At 45.7% G+C, this 13154-nt stretch overlaps 1 long non-coding RNA gene across 1 annotated transcript; it reads right to left on the reverse strand.

The window, feature by feature from the left end:
* Positions 1-1751: 1751 nt before the first annotated feature.
* On the reverse strand, positions 1752-11046 carry LOC144104024 (uncharacterized). Its single transcript, XR_013308415.1, has 3 exons — positions 10851-11046; positions 10273-10424; positions 1752-1901 (listed from the first exon to the last, which is right to left on the reverse strand). It is a non-coding gene; the product is annotated as an uncharacterized LOC144104024 (long non-coding RNA).
* Positions 11047-13154: the final 2108 nt, after the last annotated feature.

Consider the following 13154-nt stretch of genomic DNA (forward strand, 5'->3'; position numbering starts at 1 on the left):
CGGGATCGAACCCGGGCCCGACGGTGCGCAATGCTTGAATTCTATATCCGAGCTTTATGTCCATGGCTTAACTTACACTTGCGATGGTTTACTCGTCGTCACTGCGTACTGTGCGAAGAGAAGCCGTATGTAGAGATACCTCTCCACTCTCTTTGAACTACAATCTGCCGAGGCGTTCTGGCCGATTTTTTATTTGCTGAATGCACAGCATTAGAACGTGTCCAGTTCGGTGCCACCACGCGCAACGCATGTCACGCTTATCCTTAGCTCTATGCTTGGCCAGGGACTTTGTTACAAGGACCTGATCATGGCTAGGGTTATAAAATATGGCTCCTTGTCTGGGCTTGTTTTCAGAAAACGTGGTTAGGCGACGTACGCTACGCAACGACATCCTTTGTAGGTACGGTATGGTGCGGTTGTAGGTCGTTCTTCTTCGGCAGTTGTAATGGATTTCGGGTCAATCGTTGTGGCGAAAAGGAGGTCGTAATCTAGGGTGTGAGCGAAACTGGCACTGGGAACATACCGAACCTTTAAGCAGGAAATTGCCAAAGGAAATATCTATGATAATTGTAGGGGAAGCTCTTTGAGGCCAGGACAGCAGTTTTGCGGACTAAGACGTATAGAGTCAGGTACCACGAGATAGACGCGTTGTGCATTGCGTGCGGAGAGGAGGAGGAAACGGCTGAACACTTGATGCTTTTCTGTAGAGGACTTCACCCTACAGTGGAAAGCAGAGGGGCTGATTTACCCAAGACATTGGGGTTTAATGGCAGTGAAGAGAAAGTAGATTTTAAGCGGGTAGAAGTAACCAAGCGAAGCTTATATGATTGGTGGCTAAAAGCAAGACAAGAGTAAAATTTCACAAGTCAAGACAAGGTGGCTTGAGCCACCGTAATACGCAATTTTGGCGGGAGCGAAGTGCCAGTTTGCAAATACCGCCGGTTTGAATTAAGCGATTTCCCTGTCTACATGTACACACCTTACACACCCCTCTGGCAATAATGGCCCTCAGCAGCTGAGAAAAAAATTAATCTGACATTAACAGGTGATGCGAATTCACTCAGCCACCTAGCTCAGGCCACTGTTCTGCTTGAGGAAAGATGGGTTACAACAGTAAGAGAAGACTATAAATCAAATTTAGCAAATATTTAGGGCCTCTTGTTAGGTTTCCATGTCATGTTGCATGGCATTAATTACTGAGGAAGACATTGTTTTCTTTATGCTCTTTTACAGTGCAGTTTCGGGTAATGCGAATTTCAAAAACTGCCAGCAAGAGCCCAGTGCTACAGAATCCGCCTCGTTTGCAGCGAGTTGCAATCCCAGTAGCACTGCTAGGAATGTTATCTTTGTAAAATACCTACAAAGAACATTCAATTCAAAGGGCCTCAATTACAATGTTCAGTGGGCTTCTGCACCCGTTTAGCAGTTTTCTCAAAGCAGTATGTTGGCAAAATTTTTTTTCATTAGTTTTGTGGAGCATTCTCTGCTGCAATGGCATAAACAGGAAGACAATAAGTGGTTCTACAGCAACACTTCAGACTGTGATGCGACACACGGCAAGCACTTACCTCAAAGATCAGTAGGTTACCCAGAGGAAACAATGTGGTGGTTGGGTATGGCCTTACAAAAAAAAAACTGCTTTGTAACACGGTTTTTCTATACGGCCAATGAAGTTGTTACTCATTTATTCATACGCTTCATCAATTACTGACAAGGCGTGTCGGTAGGAATACTTTATTTGGCAAGGAAGTCCTGGCCAACGTGGGCCTAATGCGACTCTGCCTGTAGACCAAGGTGCAGACTTGTGGGCACAATCTTTAGCCAGTAGCCTGGAACGGGGAATAGGTGCCTTGGACCAGAGAATGCCGCGCCATGCAAGGTCGGCTGCTGCAGTCCCTCCACTAGTGTCAGCCATACACAGGGTTGGATGCCATGAAAAGAGAAAAAGTATGCAAGCTCAGAGCAATAAAATGCAACTAATAAATCACTAAAAGAAACCCACAAACAAATACACAAAAAATGGAATTCATATGGGGGAAAAAAGATAAGGACATCTCCCAAGAGGCTACAGCAGCAGCCCACGCACTCCTGTAGCGGCTTTGCATATGGACATTAGAAAGGTCGTCAAAAAAAAGGATAAAAGGAACATTGTTCAAGATGTGCCAGAGAAATCACACACAAAAAGAAGTGTGTACAAGGCAGAGACCAAGAATGAATAAAAATAGTCAGGACGAACAACGAAAGGGTTTCTGAAAGGCTTCTGACGCTGGCACACACGAGGTCAGAAGCTCCATATGCTTAACCCAAAACCTTAAAGGGGCGGAGACATCAAATTTTTGGTTGGAGTGTTCTTAGTTTCAAACCTTGCATACTCCCACCCGGTGCGTGATACGTGCTCCGCAATTCAAATATGCACGTTAAATATTGCTGCATTATTTATACTGAGCGATTTCCGTTCCTGAGTGTCGGGGTGCATTATGATGTCACTCCCGAGGAAGAGCAGCAACCCTGGCCATGTGGGCTCCAAAAGTAGTGACACAGGGACCGCTGCATCGTCTGCTAGCTCTCATACACATGCTGTGCATATCAGGGCCTTTCGAAATGCCAGCCAGTGCGGCGATATGCTTTATTTTCGAGCAGTTCAAATGATAAAACATATTTGAAATTACAATACAAACATGTTTCCACAAAATGCAGTGATGAAAAGAAACATTTCACACAAATATTTCATCCCTCTTCATAATTTATCGCATCCTAAAGCTTATTGAGCACCTCAATGAATGAGGGAAAATCATGTAGAAAGGTACAATTTGTCTGAGTCACAACTGTGTTCAGGAAAAAAACACGACAACTTGAGTTTGTGAGCTGCTGAACGACAATATTTCGGCTTTTCACTTCTCGGCCCTTTGGCAAAGATCATAGCACCGAAAATTTCTAAACGGAACACTCTGCATGCTTTCAAGGGCTTTATACACTGCTCATTGTACTAAAAAAAATATTTCAGGCTTTCAAGAAGAAACCCTTGAACAAGGGGACTGACAAAGGTTGGTTTGCTCATCACTCAGAAGCACTGCCTTTTACTGCCTTTCCAATGAAGGCACATTCTGGCATCCCTTTCGATAGCAGCAATGCCACAGGACAAGCACCAAGCGATTTCCACAAAAAGTAACAGCTTTTCACGACCTCGTCATCACAGCTCGAACAGCAGAGAAACTAGCCTCCGTTTGTTTCCGCAATAGCCTAAAAGATTGATGAGGCCTGAGAGCAAGAATTACGGATCGATTTTGATGTCGCACTGGGGTGGTGTCACATATATTAAAGGGAAGCTGAAACGGTTTTCAAATTGCATGAAACGCTGTGGTTGAGAATAAAAAGACCTTGAAAATCAGGTGCATAAATTTTTTCCCGATTCTGTCCGCAAACAGAGCTGCAATCGCTTCTTAAAAACACGCCGCCGGCACACCCTCGTCGCTTCCGGAAGCACCGGGTGGGGGGACGGCAGAGAGGGAGAACTGGCGGAAGTGACGCCGTTCGCGGAGAGTCGGCCGGCCGTCCGGCTGCGCTTGCTTCGCTGCGGATCAACGTAATCTTCTGCCAGTGCCGTTTACTTTCTCTCGTTCAGGCGTTCCGTGTAATGGTTGAAGCCTGTATATAAACCAGTTTCGGCATAGTACTTCTTTCGAACAGCATCAGCACACAGCTTGGTAGAATCCGTTGGTTGTTCTCCCCAGCCTCTTCCACGTTAACCAGACAATCTTGTGGTACGCAGCATGCCGAAACTGCCTGGACAAAATATGTGCATCAATATTTCTCTTTTCGTTATATTATTTTCTTATCTGTTTGTAAACTCTGCCTTTTCCAGCTGGTTCACATCCATGCTGAGCTAAGGCCACTTCCAGCACTGTCTTTAAGGCCCACAGTCGAACTCTTTTAAGCTTCCTACGCACTGTGTGCCTTTTCGCTTTTTCTTGATTGCTTGCACCTCATGGCAGCACAAGCAATTCTCGAAATCTTTCATCAGCGCACAGCAAACGCACCTGCGCCTAACTTAACAAAACGCGATTATATAATCCTAGAATATACTTAACCAAAGCAAATATTTGCATTCATGAGCGCTTGGTCATGGCTGACGGTCGGCAATGGTGCCAGAATTCATGCTAATTTGTCCTTGAGTCAGAACGGCAAAGTTGTCAGCTGCGTTACGTATACATGTATGTCATCCACAAGAAATTCTGCTGGAGCAGCATCTCGCAGCAGACTAGTTTTGATGAGCAACACTGCGAGCTCCGAAACGCAGCCATATTTATTCTTCAAAAACGTGTTCAGCATTAAAAAAAAAACAACGTACGGAGGTAAGTGCAGAAGTTCCATGGCTGAACAGTAGCCCGAACATGTGAAAGAAGGAAAGCGCACACGGGAGCTTGCCGCCCAGTCGCCTCGTCCCTTCGCGCTGCAGTACAGCAGTGAACCCACTCCAACTCATCCATTTTGGCATTCGTTTGTAGTTCTAAAAGGCCTTCGGGAGTAATTAGGCAAGTAACCATAAATACACGAACAAACTTATGCTTTACCTCGCGCGACTCGTGTAAGCGTGCCGGTGATCTGATTTAGATCACGCCTACAGGCGTTACAAGAAGTTCGTGAAGAAAAAAATAAACCAGCGATAAAAAGACGCAGGACCAGGAGAAGACACACAGAATGTCGCTGGACAGAAGTTGGCGGCCAGGCTTTTATGCTGCAGCGGTACAGAACAACGTTTCAGCGCAAGGTCCTTTTCTTTCATTGCTACTTGCACCTACACAAAAGATAAGCACGCGCATTCACCTACGCAAAACATACGTATCAGTCGAGACTTGGTTTTCCTGTTACCCAGGTAGGACGTGCAAGTACCATACAGGGCTAACGAAATTTCCGGCTTGCACGCGCCGTGTGGTCACTTCTCTATTACTTAGCTTCTTATCCAGCAGTGGCACCACTTTTCTGTTTATTCAGTAGTTCTCAACGATTTCGGAATGGCCAGGTTCCGACATTCCGGCGGTTCCACGGTTACCCGGAAGCAAAGAATATGGAAATGCGCTGACTACCCTGGAGTGGACGAAGATATTGATAGCAGAGAAAGCTGGTTACCCCTGCTGCGCAGCGAAGAACCCGCTCGGCAGAAACAATCTAATCCGCCTGGCGGATGAGGCCGCGAAGAGATAAAATCTTTTTTTTTAGCTTTTAGCCACAGAGGCTCCGGCCCCCGCCATCCATGCCTGCGTGCTGGGGGCGGTGAGTAGTAAGGGATCTCCATTTCCGGTGGAAATAAAAGCTGTCATCCATCCATCTATCAATTCGAGGTTTCCTACGCGTGAAAATGTCGCGACTTGATTTTCGCTGCATTAAAGATGTCCAGGTGGTCGAAATTATTCCGGAGCCCTCCACTACGGCACCTAATTCTTCCTTTCTTCTTTCACTCCTTCTCTTATCCCTTCCCTTACAGCGCGGTTCAGGTGTCCAACGATATATGAGACAGATACTGCGCCATTTCCTTTCCCCAAAAAACCAATTATTATTATGCCGGCGCAATCCGCGGCGTCGTTGGTTCCGCCGTTTTCTGAAGCTGCTGATGGCTCGAAAATGCATGATGAAAGACCAAACTGTTCAACACTGCTTTAATTATCCATAATTTCCAAAACGTAGTCCTTAAAAGCCAGCTGAATCAATGCGCTACGCAGCAACGCCGTCGGTGCCAGCCGTAGATCCCCAAGGATGACGTCACGACAGTCCTGGCCAATCGCGGGCAAGAGCGGCATTCGTTCGGCGCCCTGAGGCGATGGGGCGCGTTTTCTTCTAAAAAACAGCTTTTTACATTGTCCGCTCTTCTTGAATCAGATATTCCTTTTCAGCGGACTAAAGCCTATAAAAAGACGAAGAGAACTCATTTTTTGAAAAGTACTTCAGCTTCCCTTTAAGGAGCCTAAATTAAATTTTAAAGGAAAAAGGTGTGCAGAAGACGACGCAAATTAACCGAAGAATAAAGAAGAGGAAGAAGAAGCATTCGTTGAGGTGGAGAGAGATGATTGGTGGAGAAGCATTCGGTGAGGTGGAGAGAGATGATTGGTGGAGAAGAGACGAAGACGACAAATGGACTAACACCGAGGCTATAAAAGGGCGAGTGAGAGCGAGGCACAGGGAGGAAACAGCAGATAAGCGGAGGCTCCGGCGGGTCAGGGACACATCGGCTGGAAGAGAGCGACGCCGGCTACTGCTCCGGAGAGCTCGCGTTCCATGACTTCGCATCATTGACTTCCTGCTGTGCTTGAGCCCGTTCCGGGGAGTCAACAGAGGACGCTACTACCTGCTACGGCCAGGGGTGTCTCTAGCGCTGTTGCCACTCATCCGGGTGGTGCCCCCAACGCCAACAACACCGGCATCACCTCCACGGGCGCTTGGACCAGGAGCTTGTACGACACAGCCAGCGACGCCGCCAGCGACACCAGCCCAAGCACGTTGAACGCCGCCAGCAACGCCAGCCCAAGCACGCCGAACGCTGCCTTGACGCCGGCTACAGGAGCCATACAACGCTGAAGCCGCACCGAACCAACCGTGAGCACGAACGCCGACCACGAATAGTAGAACACTAGTAGTAGACGCTGGTAGCAGTGTGCCCGGGTCGGTCGTCTGTATTTATAGCCTGTGTGTGTTGTGTTAGTTTTGTTAGTTTTGTGTTCTAGTGTGTGTGTCATGTAGGGTGTATTAAATGTGCATTTGTGTGGGTACACCCGTCGCCTAGTCCATTCTTTGAGTCCGAGTGTTCTCCGGAGAGATCCGTGACAGGTGGCGTGGCATCTCGCATCAGTATGCTGAAAGTGCATGAATTCTGCACATTACTATGACTGTGGCTTATTCCACAGAAAACACTTTTGAATGTAGCTGTGTCTATTCATAAGCACCAGACCAAATTTAATGAGGAGTTTGGCAACCTGTACAGAACCAACCAGTATATACAATGCTCACTTAATTAAAGACAAAAAAATAGAGCTAAAACAGACAGGCTGCCATGCCTAATACTCATTCAAGCAAAAATATGTCATGCCAATATGAACAGACCGTGTGCTGGACACTCACAGTATCGTTAAAACTCAGAACAGACCTCTACGTTAATTTCATTCCGTCCTTTTACGAGACTTGACCACTTTCTTGATGGTATCCCTCACAATTCCCCGATTTTTCTAGGTAAACGAAATTCCTCTTTACAATTATATGTTGCCAGACACCCTTTAAAATCGTCACAGCCCTTCAAAGAAATACAGTAGAACTTTGCTGTTCTGTTCTTGGTTTGTGTAATCTGCAGTATCACAAAACCAAAAATTATGCGTGTTGTGCGATTTTTGTTCACAATAGAAATCCTGGATAAGTTTTTGAATCAATTGCCTGGTATACATGTCCATAATTTTGCCAAATTCTGACCATATGATGCATTCAGAGACCAAGAGAAAATGCCAGCCAAGGAAGTCATCACTTTTGGATGCTTTGCCCACATGCACTTTAGCACTGCGGAGAAGACGCCGCTGCTGCCCTGCACAAACAGACACAAAGCACCTTGAGAGCAGCTGTGGCTCTTCCACAATGCACGAGTGTAACGGGACAAAGTATCTGAGAACGGTAAGAAATAGTTGACGGACTGGACATGCCATGAAACTTTACCCCCATGGAAGACAAAAATAAGGAAACAACTTTCTAGCACTAGAAAAATAACTTTTCAAAATTTGTGCCACCACATTCACAAAAGTTTTAATGAAGTGAAAGTGCCAATAAATGCCAGGGACTAGGAAATTGAGTGAAACCTGGACATAGAGAGAGTCACGTGCAGACCAGGAAAAAAATTTTTCATAGGGGCTAATTCAAGCTTGTTGCTAAAACATTGCATTCATAACATCAAAAAAAATATGAAGGGGAAGAAGCAGGGGGCGAGAGAAAAAAATAAAAGGTAATGTGGCACAAACCTTTGCCTTAAAAATGCAAAGGGCCTTGTTTCGTACCATTTGCAGAAGCTATCATGTAAGGATTTTGCATTCATTGAAAAGCAGTGTGCAATCACCTTGAAATCAGTGAGTGGCAGACTAGCCAGCAATTAAATTACTGTAATATGGTTACAGAAATTAAATTACTTTTGTGGACTGGTAATTTAGTAATGTAATAGACTATTTTCAAGCAGTAATTTCACAGAAAAGTAATTAATTACTAGCAATATTACATTTGCTGCATACTGAGTCCATGCTTCTTCTTGTATCTGCCATGCTTTGGCCTCACGTTTATGGAGATGAGCATATACAAAGCAAAGATGCAGTTTATGGAGGTTTAATGTCCCAAAGCAATCGACTATGGCTATGAGGGACGCCATAGTGAAGGGCTCCGGGAATTTCGACCACCTGGGGTTCTTTAACGTGCACTGACATCACAGTACACGGGCCTCTGGAATTTTGATGGAGGCATAATTCTAGGGGCCCGTGTACTGTGCGATGTCAGTGCACGTTAAGGGAGCGTAGAGACCTCATTTTGGTGGCAAGTTTTCTTCTTTATAATGAAACGAAAGACACTACAATGCATGAATCACTATGTGGTGTTCGCCTGCGACCACTAAATAATTCATCGAATTTTTCTGTCATGCTGTTTCAGTTTAAACAGCCAAATGAGAGCTGTGATGACAAAGAGAGGTTTTAGGTAATTAGAGACATAGAAAAACTGCGATATAATTGCTACTTTATCGTTTTCATTGACTGCACTGCTGAAGCCAGCCTTCCTCAAGAGGAGGAATGACAACAAATGTAAAACCATCAATTATATTGCAGTTTTTCACGCCTCACATGACCTACATCCTCTCTTTAAGGTCACAGTCACCATTCAGCTGTTGAAACTGAAACAGCACGAGAAAGAAATTCAGTTATAAATTATCTAGATGACATAGGAGCACACCACATGGTAATCCATGTATAATAATGCCTTACACCTCATTACAAAAAAGATTGGTTTGGTTTATGGGGTTTAACGTCCCAAAGCGACTCAGGCTATGAGGAACACTGTAGTGAAGGGCTCTGGAAATTTCGACCACCTGGGGTTCCTTAACGTGCACCGACATCGCACAGTACACGGGCCTCTAGAATTTCACTTCCATCAAAATTCGACCCCCGCCGCTGGGATCGAACCCATGTTCTTCGGGTCAGCAGCTCCCTTAGAGAACACCAGGTGGTCAAAATTTCTGGAGCCCTTCACTACGGCGTCCTTCATAGCCCGAGTGGCTTTAGGACGTTAAACCCCCTAAACCATAACCTTTCAGCAAATACCTGTCATCATTCCATTATATAACACATGCCATACCTTCTCTGCTTCTTCGACCTACACATAAAGGAGCTGAGTGACTGTTTGAGGCGTCATAATGAAAACCTAAGCGGTCGAGTCGCATGGGCAGCATTTCAGCGCTAATTCGTAAGTTGCCTGTGTGTATACATGCTACAATTTTTTTTCTGTGAAATGACGATTTCCTAGAGCAGGTTCATGGTAAGACTTCTTTGCGATTTGCTGCTTGAAAATTCTTCCAAGTGTTTCAGGATTTTAGTGGTCGTTGGTGTCGGCGGCATGCAGTTGGCTGCAATTTCGTGATGACAGCAAGGCTATCAGACAATCAGGCCTGCACTCAACCATTCGTTTTGGAAGCGGCCAGTGCCAAGCTGCATTTGAACTGCCTGAGCTGTTGTTGCACGCTGCCAGCACCACCGCAGAACTTCACAGAACTAGTACAGAGAGTGCAGCCAAATCAAAGAAACCTATCATGACCACATTCCTGACAAAGTGGTTGTTTGGGCTTGTTGGCATAGCATATTAGAAGACATAGCGCAGAAAAGAAAAGGAGCACACAGGACGAGCGCTTATCCTGTGTGCTCCTTTTCTCTGCCCCATTGTGCTGTACTATGTCTTTTTCTAATATCACCACAATGACCTGTCACACACTGCAACAGTGCCTTGTGAGCTTTATGCACCTCACAAGCTCCCAGCCAAAGGACGTCATGCACATTGTCCACAGTGTTCATCTCTTTAAGGCCTCTTTACAGCAACAGCTGTAAAAAGGTCTTAAGATTAGAGGCCTTAAAAGGAAGCTTGCTTTTCCAGTTGCCTCATGTGCTCCATGCTAGTTGGCCACCTAAGTCCAAACACCTTCCCCATGTAAAACCAATGTTCGGTGCAGGTGGCACAGCACTGATTTTAAAATATCACTGAAGGTGGAGGGCTCACCTTGTGGCGCCTTAAAGCCTTTGCTGCCTCAGCATTTTAAAGTCCCATTTGTTCAGCCTCTGCACCAGCAAGTGAACGCCAGACTCGAAGCAGGAATCGGGAAGGTCCGTGCATACCAGAAAACTGCCTGCCAGTTTTTCAAGTGCTGTTTTCTGAAATAAATATGAATTTAAAAGAAAAACATGTTTCGCTCTGCAGACACCAAAGCGTAATCGCTTATCTCGAAACAATTTTTGCACCTGTTTTAGAAAGCGAATTGTAACAAGAGCACACAACTGTAAAGTGCAACAAGTCAACACTCAACAGACTTTCCCAGCCGCGGGGCCACAAAAAATCAAACTGCGTACAAAATTCATCGCACAAACGGTTAGTTCAACTCACGACCGGCTTTATTAGTGGCTCAACGGGACTGTTGTCAAAAGTTTCCCGCCTTTTTTCGGGAGCACGCAAAAGCTGGTAAATATGCATGTGATACATGACCATGAGTTACGTTGGGCTGGGTTGACAAAAGATATAAAAACTCGCTCAGCGCTTCCTCTTTTCCGTAGACCTTCAGAGAGCTTTTGAGCAGAACTTACGATAAAACAGATGAGTCTTTCCCTCTGGGCCTTTGGGTCCACTGGCGGGCAAGCGGGCTCCATGCTAGTCCTGGGTTATCTGCTAACACAAAATATTCGGGTGCAAGGAAGTTTACAACGGAATGCCGAGTGTCAGATAACAGGCAATCGCCCAGTATGTGCATATTTAAAGATAGAAAGAACAAATTACTCACATGCAACACGATTTCACGCTCTTCCCGCTAACCGGCCTTACTGGTGCTAAAAGCCATGCTCGGCTCGACTCAAACATAGCTCAAACAGCTAAATAAATGCCAGACGTGACGTCTTTTCTTCAAACCAGATGTGACGTCATGGGTTGAAATAACGTTTGCGTTATTTCGACCTGGTTGTAGCAGTCACTGCCTAAGTCCTAGCCAAATTTTTTGGGATGCTACGACAGAGTCTGTCCCGCCGTGTCACCACCACCCATCACTTGAGCGTATTCCAATTTTCAAGGCGGCGTTTAGTTGTTTCGACCGCCCTGGCTTTGGAAAAGGCTTCTTGGTCATACACCTCGCTGTCGGTCGCTCCGCCCTCTGTCGGCTGACCTGAGTCGAAACATTGCGCCTGCAGAAGGGTACATCCATTCGGTTGGCAGGGGTGGAGTGATCTAACAACAGAACAGCATGCTCGATAGAATCCTCATCCTGCCCACACATTGTGCACTAGATGTCTGCATTGACTTGGCTGGCAATCCGGGCTTGCCACTTCTTCGTGTGCAGCACCCCCGCTTGAGCCCCGAAGAGTAGTGCACTGCCAAAGGAGTTGTCGTAGAAGTGCTCCTGCACAATCTCTCGCTTGAGCACAGAGTACAGACCGAGAGCTGACCTGGCCTTCGCGCTGGTCCTCCAAAGCTCTGTCTCCGTCTCCACCACACGCTTCTGCACCTTCCCTTTCCTCCAGCAGGTGCCTTCGGTGTCAGCGAACATAGGCAGTGGCACGCCGTATTTGCTCCCCAACGCTCGCACTCTCTTCTTCCAGCGCGTACATATACCAGTGTATAGTAGACAACGCTGTACTTTATGGGCCCAGCAATTGTTGCGATTGCTGCTGCTGCCCGCAATGCGGCTTGCATCCTGCCCGTGTGCTAGGCGTGGGCACGTTTAAATACACACATAATGAGAACCATGTAGACAGCCACAATTAAACCTTAATGAAGCAGCAAAATTTCATCGGCGTACAAATGTTAGTTGATTGGAAACTGGCTGTCAGTTGCGACCTTCCAGCGCAATCAAAAGCAAAACCAAATTTCAACACTGGTTTGGAGATCGCAACCGATGGAGTGCAATGCTTGAAATTTATATCCGAAAATTATATCCAGCTGAACTTGTACGGGCAATTATTTACTCGTCACGACTGCGTGCTGCTTGAATGGAAATCGTGCATGGAGATAATTTTCCACTCTCTTGAAACTACACTCTGCCGATGGATAGTAGCCAATTTTTTATTTGCGGAACGCACAGTACTAGAACGCATCCAGCTCGGTGCCACCAGGCGTAAGGCATGTCACGCGTATCGTGAACTTTTTGCATGGCCAGGCCCCTTGCTACAGTGACCTGATCATGCGCAGAGTTTGAAAATATGGCCCCTTGTCTGGGCTTCTTTCAAGAAAACGCGAATAGGTCACGATATGCAGGGAGATCGTTTGGAGCGTACGCTTAGTTGCGATTGCAGGTGCACACTAACATTTTACATCAGCAGTTGAAATGGATTTCGACGGATTCGTTCTGGAGAAAAGGCGGTAGTCGTAGCCTAGGGTGCGAGCTCTCTCTTCCCTTTTCCGCTGCATACAAAACCTTCCGTACTTTACTGCAGAATTTAAAAAAATTATCCTGGCCACAGTCTAATAGCGTGTAATAATTAAAGACCAAACATCGCTGACAAGATAGCGTACGTGTTGTCTTGCATTGATTTTTATGACGTATAAGTGACGACTATCACGCCCCAATCAAATTTAAGGATAGAAATTGTTTGCCTTTAATATAAGAAACCTAGCTCTAAGATGTTTAAAATTTGTGTTTGTTAGCTTTTTTTTAAAAACCTAAAAACACAAGAAATGCATGTCCAACAAGCGCACTTTCTCCAATGAGCAAATTTACACGGATGAAAATACCGGAAGATACTGGAAAGTGTTTTTTCTTCACTTTGTACAGCTTTGCACATGAACATAAAATACGATTTATTGCCTCAGGGCATGAATGGGCTGGGAATGATGGAGGATGCAGTAATGATTTAATTAATGAAACAAGGCATAATGTCCAGTAATGAACGATGGCATGGTTG

The sequence above is a fragment of the Amblyomma americanum genome, chromosome 9 (assembly GCF_052857255.1).
Source record: "Amblyomma americanum isolate KBUSLIRL-KWMA chromosome 9, ASM5285725v1, whole genome shotgun sequence".
Taxonomy (NCBI): domain Eukaryota; kingdom Metazoa; phylum Arthropoda; class Arachnida; order Ixodida; family Ixodidae; genus Amblyomma; species Amblyomma americanum.